Genomic DNA, 14,495 nt, shown 5'->3' with positions numbered 1-14,495 from the left:
TCACAGAACCAGTGCTTCACAGAATGATTTAATGGCAGAAGCAATGGATTAGGAGCCAGAAGGCTAGGGTTCCAGGCCATCTTCCATTCGTTATCTTCATGACTTTGGGCATGTTAATTCTCATGACAGCCTCATGTTTTGGTAATCTTTAAAATGAGTTTTTTTGGACTAGCAAATCTCTAACACTGTTTCCAGATCTGATGCCCACAATTCTGTGATTAAATTCTGGCTCTATTAACAGTTATTCAAACAGTCATGGAGATTAATGGTTCTTCATCATCAAAGAGGAAAAAAGATGAATTTATTTTAAATATTAGCCAGAGGGTTTCCAATTAGATCCAAGAAAAAGCTGTTTGAATATAGAATTCTTTATTGGTGATTTTTAAGACCAAGATTACTGCGTATATCTGTAACAGTTTCTAATGAGTATTTGAGTATTCTTCTGGTTTTGATTTTATGAAGCTCTTGTGAGTATGGTGAGAATCATTCACTAGCAGATTTGATGATTTGGTTGCCCTGTAATGGCCCTTATATCTCTCCTTTCTGATGAAATCAAATCAATATCAATAAATAAATAATCAAATATAAGGCAAATATCAATAAATAAATTAATATCAAAGACTTAGTTAAAATGACAACTTTCTAGGGGCTATCCATGCTTAGCTCCTGTTGCTATATTAATAAAAATTAGCTAACATTTAGCAAACACTTAGTGTATGCTAGATGTTGGGCTAAGTACTTACATTATTTCATTAATCTTTACACAGATAAGTGAAAGAGACTGTTATAAGATATATTTTACTGGTGAGGAAACTAAAGCCCAGAAAGGGTAAGGTGACCTTCCCATGATTATATACCTAGTAAATGGCATAGCAAGGACTCAAACCAAGGTGTATCTGATTTTATTGCTTGAGGATCTAACTATATTGCCATACTCTTTACCACTATAGAGTAGTCATTGGTGCTCCCAGTATAAACTTTGAGGTCTCACAAGAGTATTAACAACAACAACAATAACAAAGAAAGAAAAAAATCATCTTTTTTTTAAAGATTTCACTTATTAAGGCAGGGAAGTGCACCATGAATTTAGAAAAATCTTTAACAGAATTAGGAGAAATTAAAGAGATATCTTTTCCCTATCCACAGCCTTCTGACTTAATGTAAGATTGCTCTACTGATGTGAAAGTATTTCAAAATTCTGATTGCTTAGAGTTGGAGTTAGCTTTAGAAAATTTTCCCAAATCCTTCAAAAAAGAATTCTTCAAGTTTATATAATTATTTAGTCTTTCAGTAAATATACATTTATGTTCAGATCAAATTCTCAGCCTTATCCCTTGATTCCACAAATGCTGAAAAGTAAAAGGATTATTCTTTGTTTATTTAAAAAAAATCTAAAAATATAAGTGAACAAAGAGGAGTTCACTGATATATTTTCTTCCATGGTTTCACATCCTATAAATGTTGAATGGGCTGAAGCTCTTACCTTCCTTGGATGCTATATTCGGGAAAGAAGAAAATGTGCTGAACAAGTTGTCTGAGGAAAGAGTGGTTAGATGAAGTTTGTGGGAAGCAGACCTTCTGTGTGGTCTCACAGAGGCCTATCTGCGTAGAAACCACCTTTTCATGAATTCCTCCTAAAGGAAGTGTGAATGTCTTATTTTTAAATGGGAAGCAGGCTGGTTGTGTATGCTTTTGTTTTGAAGATTGTAAAGAAGGCATTGCATTTAGAGCCTGTCTAGAGTCCAGAAGAGACAGCTGGTTGAGATGTTTGTGCAAATACTTTGAAAAGTGTAAATTTATGTTTATAAATGTTAGTCAAGTTTATTCCCTCTGTTGATGAGAACAATTTTCCCTCTCTTTTGGCATAATGTGCACACAGAAAGGTCTTGGATTTTGGTGGAATGGCAAATGGCCCTTCAACTTTTAAAGATCATCTCCTTTATGGAAGTATTGAATCAGAAGCACAGAAGAAAGAAAAAATGGCAAAGACAGATACATTTCATGACTAGTATAAGTAGAGCCTTTTATCTTTTTATGGTCAATTTACATTTAAATGGAGAGACCCCTTAGTGCTGATGGAGGTGATGGGGAAAATGGTATCTTCATCATGAATAATAAACTTCAGGGGGAAATGTCAGTTTTTCAGCCTACTAGCACATTGTGTTGCTATGACAACAGAATGCAAAGTGTTCTCTTAAAGGGAAACATAACAATTTGTTGGAGATAAAAGCAAAGCTCACCAAACACAATATGTTTAAATATAATCTTAGATTCATAAAAACCAAGGATATACTAAAAAGAATGTAGAGTCCTATGATTTTTGAAGAGATGTAATTATGAGAAGGGCCATGCTGAGGGTAGTGAGGAGAAGCATTAAGATGGAACTTTTCCATTCTTCCAACTCTTCTTAAAACTCACAGGACCACAGCCATTAGTGGGCCCATCTGGTGTAGAGCCAGAAATTGGCACCAAATAAAGATAGATTCTTTTAGTTCTCAGACATTTAGGCAGGCTGTGTTTTAACATTCTCACTGCATACATAATTTTTCAAACTGAGCTCATGTTAATTATTTTTTAAACCGTTAAATGGCTTGAACTCAACTAAACTGAAAATTAAAATTTTCCATGTTACAAGGTGGCTCCTCCGGCCTATCTGTCAAAAGAGGTAATGCTGACACATGGTTAAGGAGATTCCCCACTTAAAATCCTGCAAATGTAGGGAAAAGAATTTCCTGGTGATAAAAAGAATATATTCTATTGATTTCTCTTAGCCCAGATGGGGTTCAGATGTTTAATCTTATCAGTATTAGCTTAAAATTGCCTTTGGAGAGCTCTTGCTTCCACACTCAGATAAGATGGTTGTAACCCATGCCAATATATCAATGAATTGATCATGACACTTTTTTATGCCAAGCCTGGAAGCAGTTTTAGTAACCTTCTCAACATGGTGCTCTAGGTGCCACTGTATATTGTTTGGAACTAGCATAAGAGATGAAACCAATTTGCTAACTCTGTTTGGTCCTGTAGAAACAACTACCACTCCTATATCACATTCTGGGTTTGGGAACCTAAAAAGTGAGCTGGAGTCCTCCCTTTTCCAGGAAACTTCCCTGATTGTTCCAGTCCACACTCATTTCTTCTTCAATGGAAATCATTTTACTTGTACAGTTAGTGTCACATATTTTAGCCCTTAGTTGTCCCATGGGTCTTAATTCTCTCTCCAAATATGTGTTTGAGAGGTGTTTCTAAATGACAGGGCAGAGCTTTCATCAACACTGTGATTTGTGCCTCCTTCTACATTACCCGTGATACTGGAGTATCAAGTCTCCTGGTCTAATTTTCTATCCATAGCTATCAAGGTTGCCAGCTATTAATGAAAGGGAAAAAGAAGGATCTCAGTGAGGCAGCAGTTTTCGTTTGTTTTGTTTTGTTGTTTTGTTTTTTTGTTGTTGTTGCCTTGATGCTGATAGTCAAGTTGGGAAGAAGTTAAAGTTTTTCTTTGGCGTCCTGTAGAAAGCTATTATCCCACTCCCACGTGTGAGACCTCATTCCTGTTATGACAGAAGAAAAGGTCTGATAAATTGTGGTAAGGGAATTTATATGTTACTCTTCTGGAGGTATTTTGCATTTCCAAATGGATGTCTAGAGAGAGTGATATTTAACCCAAAGAATATATCTTTAGTGGAAGAATTCCAGGCACTATGATTTCTTAGGGAGAAGGAGAAGATATTTAGGGACAGGATGGCACAAGTCATGACACTTGTGTAACCATCTACTGCAATTACACATAAAGCTGACACTGGTGCGTGAATGGCAACTGTAGTCATTCAGTTTGGTCCATGGTTGCATAATGCCATCAGCTCTCTGTGGTTTGGCCATCTGTATTTGGTGATTAAGTGCTGTTGTTACATCCTGAACCAATGGGGAAAATCACTATTGAAATGTCACTGGTCACACAGAGCAACAGAAACAAATTTATTACCTTGATTTGCAGCTAGTCATCACATATTAGTATAGAAAAATAAAACTGTGTATTGGGTGATCAGGCCTCAAATGTGCCACTATTTTTGGTATTTCTTCAAGTTCAGTCAACCATAAGCAAAATTATAAAGTGTTTTGTTAGGGGGGACTCTAGACTCCCTGAATGTTTCCATTTTTGGAGACATCTCACTGATTCCCAGGGTCTTAAGCACTTGCTCCTCTTTCCTTAGCAAACCTGCTTCTCTTCCTTGACACTGGGTGTCAGTCAATGAAACAGCACAGAAGGGGATTTCTTAAACCAAATTAAAATTTAGGTAAAGCAGGTTCCTGTGAAAAAGATACTTTTAGATACCTGCATTTCCATAGTGCATCTTGAACCTTTGCCATGCATATTAACTTATTAAAAGCTTGGAAAAGTTCACCAGTGAAAAAATCTGTTTAACTTTGTTTAATCCAGCATCTTGCTAAACTAATTTAACCCTTTTGTCAGATAACAACCCTTAAAAATATGTCAGTATTAATGTTCTGTGGAATAAACTTTGGAGAATTCTGTCTCACAGAGGGCATACTTCAGGTTTCTTTTTTCTTTTTACTGGGATACACCACAAAAGAAAATGATATATTAATATGGGTAGATTTTCAGCATTTTCAAATGATATTCTTCTTTTTTTTCCTTTCTCCTTTTTTAACGATTGAAACTTTTCCAATGACCTTTAACCTTGAATTATAAAAGCCTTCAATGATTGGGGAATAGCATGGCATAATAGAAGGTATACAGGTTTTGGAGTTGGACAGATCTGCTTTTAAATACAGTTAACTCTCTTAATAGGTGTGTGGTCTTTTGCAACTAAATTAGTGTTTTTATAATCTTACTTTCTTTTATTGTAGAAGGTAACAGGTAGAGGTAATACCAATAGGTAATGGTAGAGGTAATGCCAATATCACAGATATCTTTTGAGAATTAAGCGAGATAACATATATAAAGTACTTGGTGCAAGGAATATTTTTATTTTTTGTCCTCTTTCCCACCTTCATCACATAAATAAGTTTAACTCTTTCTACCAGTATGCTCTATTAGGAAAGGAATATTCTATCAACTCAATGTTTGCACTTACACATTATTAATTTTTAAAAGAAAGGGTTTACTTTTGTGCAGAACTAAAAGAACAAAATTTTCCATAAGTTGTTATGTGCATATAAAGAGCCATCTTTTTTCTACTATTAAATTCCTAGCCTCAAAAACCAGTAAGATATGATATTGCCAGCAATAGCTCAAATTCTTGCTATTGAATATGGGATGCCTCACATACCATTCCAAAATATTGGCTTTAGCAATGAATGAATTATTAAATGTCAAATTGTTATTTCCTGTGATGGTTTCAAAATGGACTAGATCTGCACTAACAAGTAGTGAAATGTGCCTCCAGCCGCCTCACAGCTGTGGAAGAAATGGATCACAACTCCAGTGGACTCATTTTACCTGGCAGCAGAGCACTGGAAGGCTCGCCCATCTGTCAACACACATTTCTCTTCTAATCTCCACAAGACCCTTCTTGAATTGTTTCTTGTTTAAAGAAAAAATCAAGAGCTGTTCAGAATAGTGGCTTTTTATAAGGACATTTCAAGTACAGTCAACTGTGGATAGTTTACTTATAGAGTATCCATGCTGTTGATTAAAACCAAGTGACCCTATTTTCTTAACTTGTCACCATTCTCAGTTCTATGTCACCCTTCAAAATAAGTACACTGAAAAACAATAGGTTCATTAATTAAATTAGTTATAATCCAAACAGTGTCTAACCTTTCCAAGCAAGGAAAAAATCAATTAGAAAATACTTTAACCTAAGTTCTTTTTGTATTTCAAATAAGAGGATAATAATTTCATAGTTCAAGTTAAATTCTTTATTATATGTGTTCATGAGAAAGTTTTCCTGAGGTGTAGATCTTTCCTCTGAAACATGTGACGTTATCACTTACTCATGGCTTTCAAATGGTAGGAATACAGGCAAATGATTGTCCAGACTATTCTTGTTAATTGAGACCATCTGGGATGAAATTGTCAATTGTTTGCTATTATAAACATTAGCCCTGTATAATTCCTTGTATCTATAGGCAGAAATATTTAAGAGGTGATCACTGAAACATATCCTTGTTAATGCACTCTTCCTACTACTCTTTCTAGGTAGGTATTGAGCTAGGAGATTTAATTCAAGAATCATTTAGGGATATGTTACTATCATGAGCATTTTAAGATTACTTTATTTGGTGGGCTGGAGGTATTTAGCCTATTCCATGGCATTTCAGTTTTTAGCTATCTAATTTAAAACACAACTACAGAATGAGACTCTGTCTCAAAAAAAAAAAAAACACAACTACCTAAAGCAATAATTATAAATCTGTGTTGATGGACACAAAATATATAAAGATGTAATTTGTGTGACAAAAACAGCACAAAGGATAGAAGGAAAGATTTTTTGTATATAAGTGATATTAAGTTTATATTATTATAATATGAACTAACTTGTTATTGTAAAGATGCTAATTGTAATCCCTAGGGCAACCACTAAGAAAGTAACTAAAAAATGTATAATTGAAGAAACAACAGGGAATTAAAATGGTATACTAGAAAATAAATATCTATTTAACACAAAAGAAGAAAGTAATTAAGGAAAAAATAAACCAAATAGGACATAAGACATTTAAAACCAATAGCACAATGATATCACTTAACTCCAGTGAGAATGGCCTTTATCAAAAAGTCCCAAAACAATACATGTTGACATGGATGCGGAGAGACAGGAACACTCATACACTGCTGGTGGGACTGTAAACTAGTGCAATTCCTATGGAAAGCAATATGGAGATACCTTAAACAGATACAAGTATACCTACCATTTGATCCAGCAATCCCATTATTGGGCATCTACCCAAAAGAACAAAAGACATTCTATAACAAAGACATCTGCACCTGAATGTTTATAGCAGCACAATTCACAATTGCAAACATGTGGAAACAACCCAAATGCCCATCAATACATGAGTGGATTAATAAAATGTGGTATATGTATACCATGGAGTATTACTCAGCTATAAGAAATAACAGTGATATAGAATCTCTTATGTTCTCCTGGAAACAATTGGAACCCATTCTACTAAGTGAAGTATCCCAAGAATGGAAAAATAAGCACCACATGTACTCACCAGCAAATTGGTTTCCCTGATTATCACCTAAGTGCACATTTGGGAATAACATCAATTGGGTGTCAGGCAGATATGGGGGATGAGGGCAGGGGATGGGTGTATACCTACATAATGAGTGCGATGCGCACTGTCTGGGGAATGGACACGCTTGAAGCTCTGACTCTGGGGGGTGGAGGGGGCATGGGAAATATACACAACCTAAACTTTTGTACCCCCATAATAAGCTGAAATAAATAAAATAAAATAAAAATAAAAATTCACATAAAACCTTTTACTTTTTAAAACCTTTTACCAAAAAAAAAGAAAAATAGCAAAATGGCAGACATAAATTGTACTTCATCAGTAATTATGTTACATGTACATGGATTAAGTGCTCCAGATAAAAGGTAGACACTGGTAGAATGGCTTTAGGAAAACATTATTCAACTATATGCTGTCTATGATACATATATTTAGATTAAAAAATACAAAGAGATTGAAGGTAAAGGTTTGGAAAAATATATACCATGCAAACAGTGATAGAAGAGAGCTGGAGTGGGTATACTAATATAGAAAAAAATTGACTTTAAGAAAAAATTGTTAATAGAGACAAAGGAGGATATTTTATAACATTAAAAGTGTCAATTCATCAAGAAGATAGAACAATTATGAACATATGTGCGCATAACAACAAAGCTGCCAAATACATAAAACCAAAACAGACAATTGAAGGAAGAAATAGACAGGTGACAAAATAATAGTTTGGGACTTCAATACACCACCTTCAATAATGGATAACACAATGAGGCAGAAGATCAAAAAGTAAATAAAATACTTGAACAACATTATCAACCAACTAGACCTAAGAGATATCTGTAGACCACTTCACCCATAAAGAACAGAATACATATTCTTGTCGGGTACACATAGGACATTCTTGAATATAGACCATATGTTAGGCCATAAAACAAGTCTTAATACATTTCAAAATATTGAAATTATATGAAGTATCTTCTTTGACAATAATGAAATTAGAAATTATTATAACAACAGAAAGACATTTGGCAAATTCACAAATATGTAGAAATTAAAAAAAACATACTACTAAATAACCAGTGGTTTAAAGAAAAAAATCCCAAGGGAAATTGGGAAATACTTTGAAATGAATGAAAATGGAAGCACAGCATAACAAACTTATGGGATAGAGTGAAAGTAATGCTTAGAAAGAAATTTATAGCTATAAATACCTATATTAAAAATGAAGTAAGATCTCAATAACCTAACTTTACAACTTGAGGACCTAAAAAACAAGAACGAACTAAACTTAAAACAAGCAAAATGAAATAAATAGTAAAGACTATAGCAGAAATAAATGGAATAGAGAAAAATCAAAACTACCAAATGTTTATTTTTTAAAGGGATCAACAAAATTGATAAACATTTAACAAGACTAATCAAGAGTGTGGTAAGAATTAAATAAGTTAATTATGTGAAGCACTGAGAACAGTTTCTGATTCTTGGTAAAGGATATATAAGTATATATTACTAAAGTTTAACAAATCCTTGCTGATGGCTTGGGCATCATAGAAGGTATTATAGAACAGAAAACTGAGAAAAATACATTAATATATCTCTGAGAGTTGATACTAAGCATTTTGTTAAGGCATCCTTTACCGGTTGCAACCTAGTGAAACTCCTAGATTTCTTATACTACAGAAAATTGGTCTTCCTCTTTCCCATTACTCAAGAGATATGTCTATCACCTCTTTTCCACCATGAAATCTTGAGCCCTTATCCCCTTTATTAGCCTCCTTCCCCAAATAAGCAGTTGGAATTCCTTGACACTTGAAAATAACACCCCACTGCCTACTCTCCAGGTTTGGCCTTCGGAATCTCTCTCCAAGAAAATCCATTAGAACAAAATAATCTGATAACAATATATATTTTTCCAAACATGGTGTTATTTCAGATGTAAAATAACTTAGTTGCCTTCATAGATTTTCTTTCATTAAAGTTACCTAGATGGTTGCTAGACATAGAAACTGCCAAATCAGGAAACTGCAAGAAAGTCACTTTATCTCTTTTCAACATGTTCAGACAGGATTAGACATGTAAAATGTTTGGCTTTTTTTTTGGAAAGGAGTGAGCAGGAGAAGATTAGAGCCTTTAGAACATGTTTCATGTCTGACAAGTAGGGAGTGAAAGAGAGAAGGAAGGAGAAAGAGACTCAGACTAAAGCACATTTCCAAGAATGGTTTGGTCAGGCTGAAGGAAGATATTGAATGAAAATCATTTGTCAGAGAAGTCTCATCTCTTGTCAGAATGAACTTGATTAGTTATTGTCAGAAGCAGACTGAAACAAGTATGGTCTTGGCATAAATACGGTGGTGAATCCATTACATAACAGCTGGGGCTGGCAGTCCATTATGCCTCCCACAGAAGGAGCTCTAAGCAGTACATTTTCATGACCACCACTGGCTCCAAAAACCCATCCTGTTATAAAGTTTCTAAAGTCTATTTTTAAAGGAAACTGCTTTAAAAACAATTTATGGGAAATATCCATGAAATAATATGTCTGATTAAAAGTTAGAGCCTATGTTTATTTATTTATTTATTGTTCAGGGCAATGGAAGTATTGTATGAGTGAGAACACATTTCTAACAAATAATCAGTTTTAATATGAGTCAGTACCTAAAAAGGAACAAAGGACATCAGTATTTCTAAGGAAAAAAAATTACAATCAGTATAGATTTTAATGATCTTCCATTTGAAATAACAATACTGTGGAAGAATAGAAAATAAATATATACTAATAATTCTCCAACAAAACTTCCAAGAGAAAGAAGATTCCTACTAAGTTTGGGCCCTAGATCACTTTCTTTCCCAGAAGCAAATGAATGGATATCTTGATGCTAAGGCACTTAATCTTTGAGATGCCAACGAGACAAATATTAGCTAAGTAAGGTAAGAGCTAGAGTTTCAATTTTCTGAGCTTTTCTGAATTTGTGTTTCTATATGATTAATGCTTGAACTTTTCTTTTCACTCTTTTGATTCAGTTTCCTTTCTTGATCAAGCATTTCCTTTGCTGAAGGCAAAATACCTAAGCAAATCTGTATAACCTCAGGAGATCATGGAAGCAGTCATTTTTAATGAAGCATTTGGGGTAATCTCATCACATATTAACCAGCATATCCTATGTTATACTAGCAAATCTTAATGACTTAATAAAACAAAAAAATTCTCATTTGTGCTGAATGTCCAAAGCAGGTCAGTGTAGGTCTTTGCTCTTCACAGTAACTCAGGAATCCAGGCTGACAGAGGCTCCGGCAATGTAGAAACATTGGCCTTTTCAATTGCTGCAAGCATTAAGAAATCACTGGAGGGTTTCTCAATAGAAATTAAATGTTTCAGGATGGAAGTAAATATTCATTGGCCAGAACAAGTCATATGTCTCTGCCTAACTGTAAGGGAGCTGAAAAGTTTGGTAGATCATGTTAATATTTGGAGAGCTATAAATATATATGCTACAGTGAACTTATGACATCAAATATACCTTTGGTTCTTTCTTCCTACACATAGAACCTGCTCATTACCTCTTCAAAGAAGCTATTAATAAATTCAAACTCCCATAAAATTGCTCTGTCATGCTGAAAACCAAGGGCCTCAGTGATGTAAGATAATTTTTATTGTATTAAAAACATGTAAAAATTTATTATATTAACTATTTTTAAGTGTACAGTTCAATAGTGATAAGTACATTCACACTGTTGTGAAACCAACCTTTAGAAATAGATCATCTTGCAAATCTGAAACTATGTCCATTAAATAATTACTCTCCTTTTCCTCCTCCCCCAATCCCCTGGTGCCCGCCATTCTACTTAATGTTTCTATGAATTTGATGACTTTAGATACCTCATGTAAGTAGAATCATACAGTATTTGACTTTTTGCGACTAGATTTTTTTACTTTGCATAAGGTCCTCAAGATTCATCCATGTTTTAGCATGTGACAGGATTTCCTTCCTTTTTAAGGCTGAATGATATTCCAGTGTGTGTGTGTGTACCACATTTTATTTATCCATTCATCTGTCTATGTACAACTGGATTGCTTCCACTTCAGGTATTGTGAATAGTGCTGCTATTAACACGGGAATGCAAATATCTCCTTGAGGCCCTGCTTTCAATTCCTTTTGGTATATACCCAGAAGTGGGATTGCTGGCCCATATGGTCGTGCTATTTTTACTTTTTTTTAGAACCTCCATACTTTTTTCCACAGTGGTTGCACCATTTTACTCTCCTACCAACAGTGTACAAGGGCTCCAATTTCTCTACATTCTCACCAACACTTATTGTCTTTTTTTTTTCGATAATAGCCATCCCAACAGGTTTGAGGCAATAATTCATTGTGTTTTTGATTTTCATTTCCCTTATTGGTGATGCTGAGAGTTGTTTCACATGCTTGTTGGTGTATCATCTTTAGAGAAATGTCTATTAAATACTTTGTACAGTTTTTAATTGGGTTATTTGAATTTTGTTGTTGAGTTGTAGGAGTTTTTTATATATTCTGGATATTAACTTCTTGTTAGATACATGATTTACAAATATTTTTCCCATTCTACAGTTGCCTTTTCATTCTGTTGATTGTTTGCTTTGCTTTGGAGAAGATTTTTAGTGTGTTGTAATCCCACTTCTCTATCTTTGCTTTTGTTACCTGTGCTTTTGATGTTATATCCATGAAATCATTGCCAAGTCCAGAGTCATGAAGATTTTTCCCTATGTTTTCTTATAGGAGTTTTAAAGTTTTAGGTTTTATGTTATATCTTTAATCAATTCTGAGTTAATTTTTGTCATTCTTGTGCATGTAGATGATTCTCAAGTACTACCCTTGTTGAAGATCATTTGGCCATACATATGAGGGTTTATTTGGGGGCTCTCTGTTCTATTTTATTGATTTATTTGTCTGTCTTTATGCCAGTACAATCTTTTATTGATTAATATGGGTTTGTAATATGTTTTGAAATCAAGACATAAGAGTGCTGTAACTTTTTTTTAAATTGTTTCAGCAATTTGGAATCCCTTGAGATTCCATATTAATTTTAGGACAACATTTTCTATTTCTGCAAACAATGCTGATGGAATTTTGATAGGGATGGCATAAAATCTGTAGATTGCTTTGGGTAGTATGGACATTGTAATAATATTAAGTCTTCCAATCCATGGACACAGGGTATCTTTCCATTTATTTCCATCTTCTTTAATTTTTTCAGCAGTGTTTTAACTTTGAGAGTACAATTCTTTCACCTCCTTGGTTAGATTTACTCCTAAGTATATTTTTGATGCTATTGTAAATAAAATTATTTTCTTAATTTCTTTTCATATTGTGCATTGTTAGTATATAGAAGAACAACTGACTTTTCCTTATTGATTTTGTATCCTGCAATGTTGCTTAATTTATTTATTAGTTCAAACAATTTTCCTGGTAGAATCTTTAGGGTTTTCTACTCTGAAAGGAAAACCAAATAATTTTTCTCTTACTTTACTCTCACACTCAACACTTCAGATTTTTCCCATACCAAGCAATTCTCCAGTGTACACCAACTGGGTGTCCTATAAATCAACTCAATTCTGACACTATCTACCAGGAGATAGTGCCAGATCTCATAGGTTAAGGACTTAGTTCCACAAGATTTCGCCTCCACATGTTCAGTAGCCTGGAAGCTCATCAAATATTGTTTAAGAGTTTTATAGAGCTTGATCTCTAGTGCCCTCTTCTTCCCAGAAGTCAGTGGGTGTGACTGAAAAATCTCAGTCCTCTAATCCTCTAATTTTGTGGTCTTTTTGGTTATTGGTCCCATCCCGAGGCTACTAGGGGCCTTATCCTGAGTAACCTCATTAGCATAAACTCAGGGTTATCAAAGGGACTCATTATAAATAACAAAAGATATTCCTATTATTCAGGAAATTCCAGGGTTTGGGGAGTTCTATGACAGACACTAGAGACAAAGATCAAATCTATTTCACATTATACTATAGGCCACCGCCTGGTCTTTGACCATGGATCCCTTATAACAAGAAGATCATAGCATTTAAAAGATATTGACATATTACTAGAGTCCCATTCAATCATTAATAATTATTCCAGTTCATTATTAAATGTATGAAAATGTCTCCCAGGGTAAGGCCACTCAGGTTTGCAGACTTTCATTCCATTTTTTCAGGTTCCAAATGCAGAAGTGGTCTCAGCAAACACATGACTTCACCCTTTCAGGCATCTGGTATAATTGAGCTAAGAGACAGTATTGTATCTTGCTCTGAGTCTCTTTTGAAGTATTAATGTAATATTGATTTTCCTCATTATATAACTCATTTATTCATTTTTTAACCTCAGCTAGTATTTCTCTTTCTCTTCATTTGTACCCAACCTATTTTACCTCGGAAGGAACATCAGGTTCAGCCACTGTACTGGTCTAGATTTCAGGTACCAATACTAGTTTAGCAAGTGCTTCTCCCTCAGTCGACTCCCACTCATATAGAGTAAAATTACATAGATAGGAACTAGTTGGCTATCTTGACCACTAGGCAATTACAGTTGCATTTACAATTAGCCTCAATTTTTGTGGATGGCATAAAGGCATAGCCCACCTCATCAGGCCCTTAGTAGTTCTGACAAAAAGGTTTAAAAATATGGGTACAGTTTCCTGCTTTAGAATTATCCCTTTTCTGACAACTGTAGCTATAGCCCTTGTCCTGTGAGCACTGCATCAGGTAGAAAAAACAAAATTAATCTGATGTGGGGAAGAAAGGAAAAAAAATACATGGTCATCATACCAGCATCTTACTTCACCCTCTCTTCCCCAGTGGAGAAAACAGGATAATTTAAATATTGGGGACACTCCATTTGCCCCCATCATGTTGAGTGTGAACACACACTCATGAAGACATGTAAGCCAGCCCTTCAGGCCTATATATTCCCTCATTTAAAATAACCAATGTTTCAATTGCCCATTCCAATTCTTTATCAAGCTATTATTCTGAGGATATATACAATTATTTATACCACCACTCAGCTTCTACTCTATATTGTTTTGGCTTGGGCAATCTAACTGGTTTCTGTTTAGCATATTCAATTAATGTTACTTGAAGGGCAGATTTATACACCTTCTGTTTTATAATACTAGGTAGCGGAAACATTCCCCAGACAGATACAACATCCACCCCTATAATACAATCAGTTAAAAGAGACACAACCACTTCACATAATGCCTGTTCAGCATACCAATTCTCCTACAAAATTTAACCTTAATTCTACCAGCGCTTACATTTATTACTGTAG

The sequence above is a fragment of the Lemur catta genome, chromosome X, assembly GCF_020740605.2.
Source record: "Lemur catta isolate mLemCat1 chromosome X, mLemCat1.pri, whole genome shotgun sequence".
NCBI lineage: Eukaryota > Metazoa > Chordata > Mammalia > Primates > Lemuridae > Lemur > Lemur catta.
Note: the sequence above shows the minus strand (reverse complement) of the source record.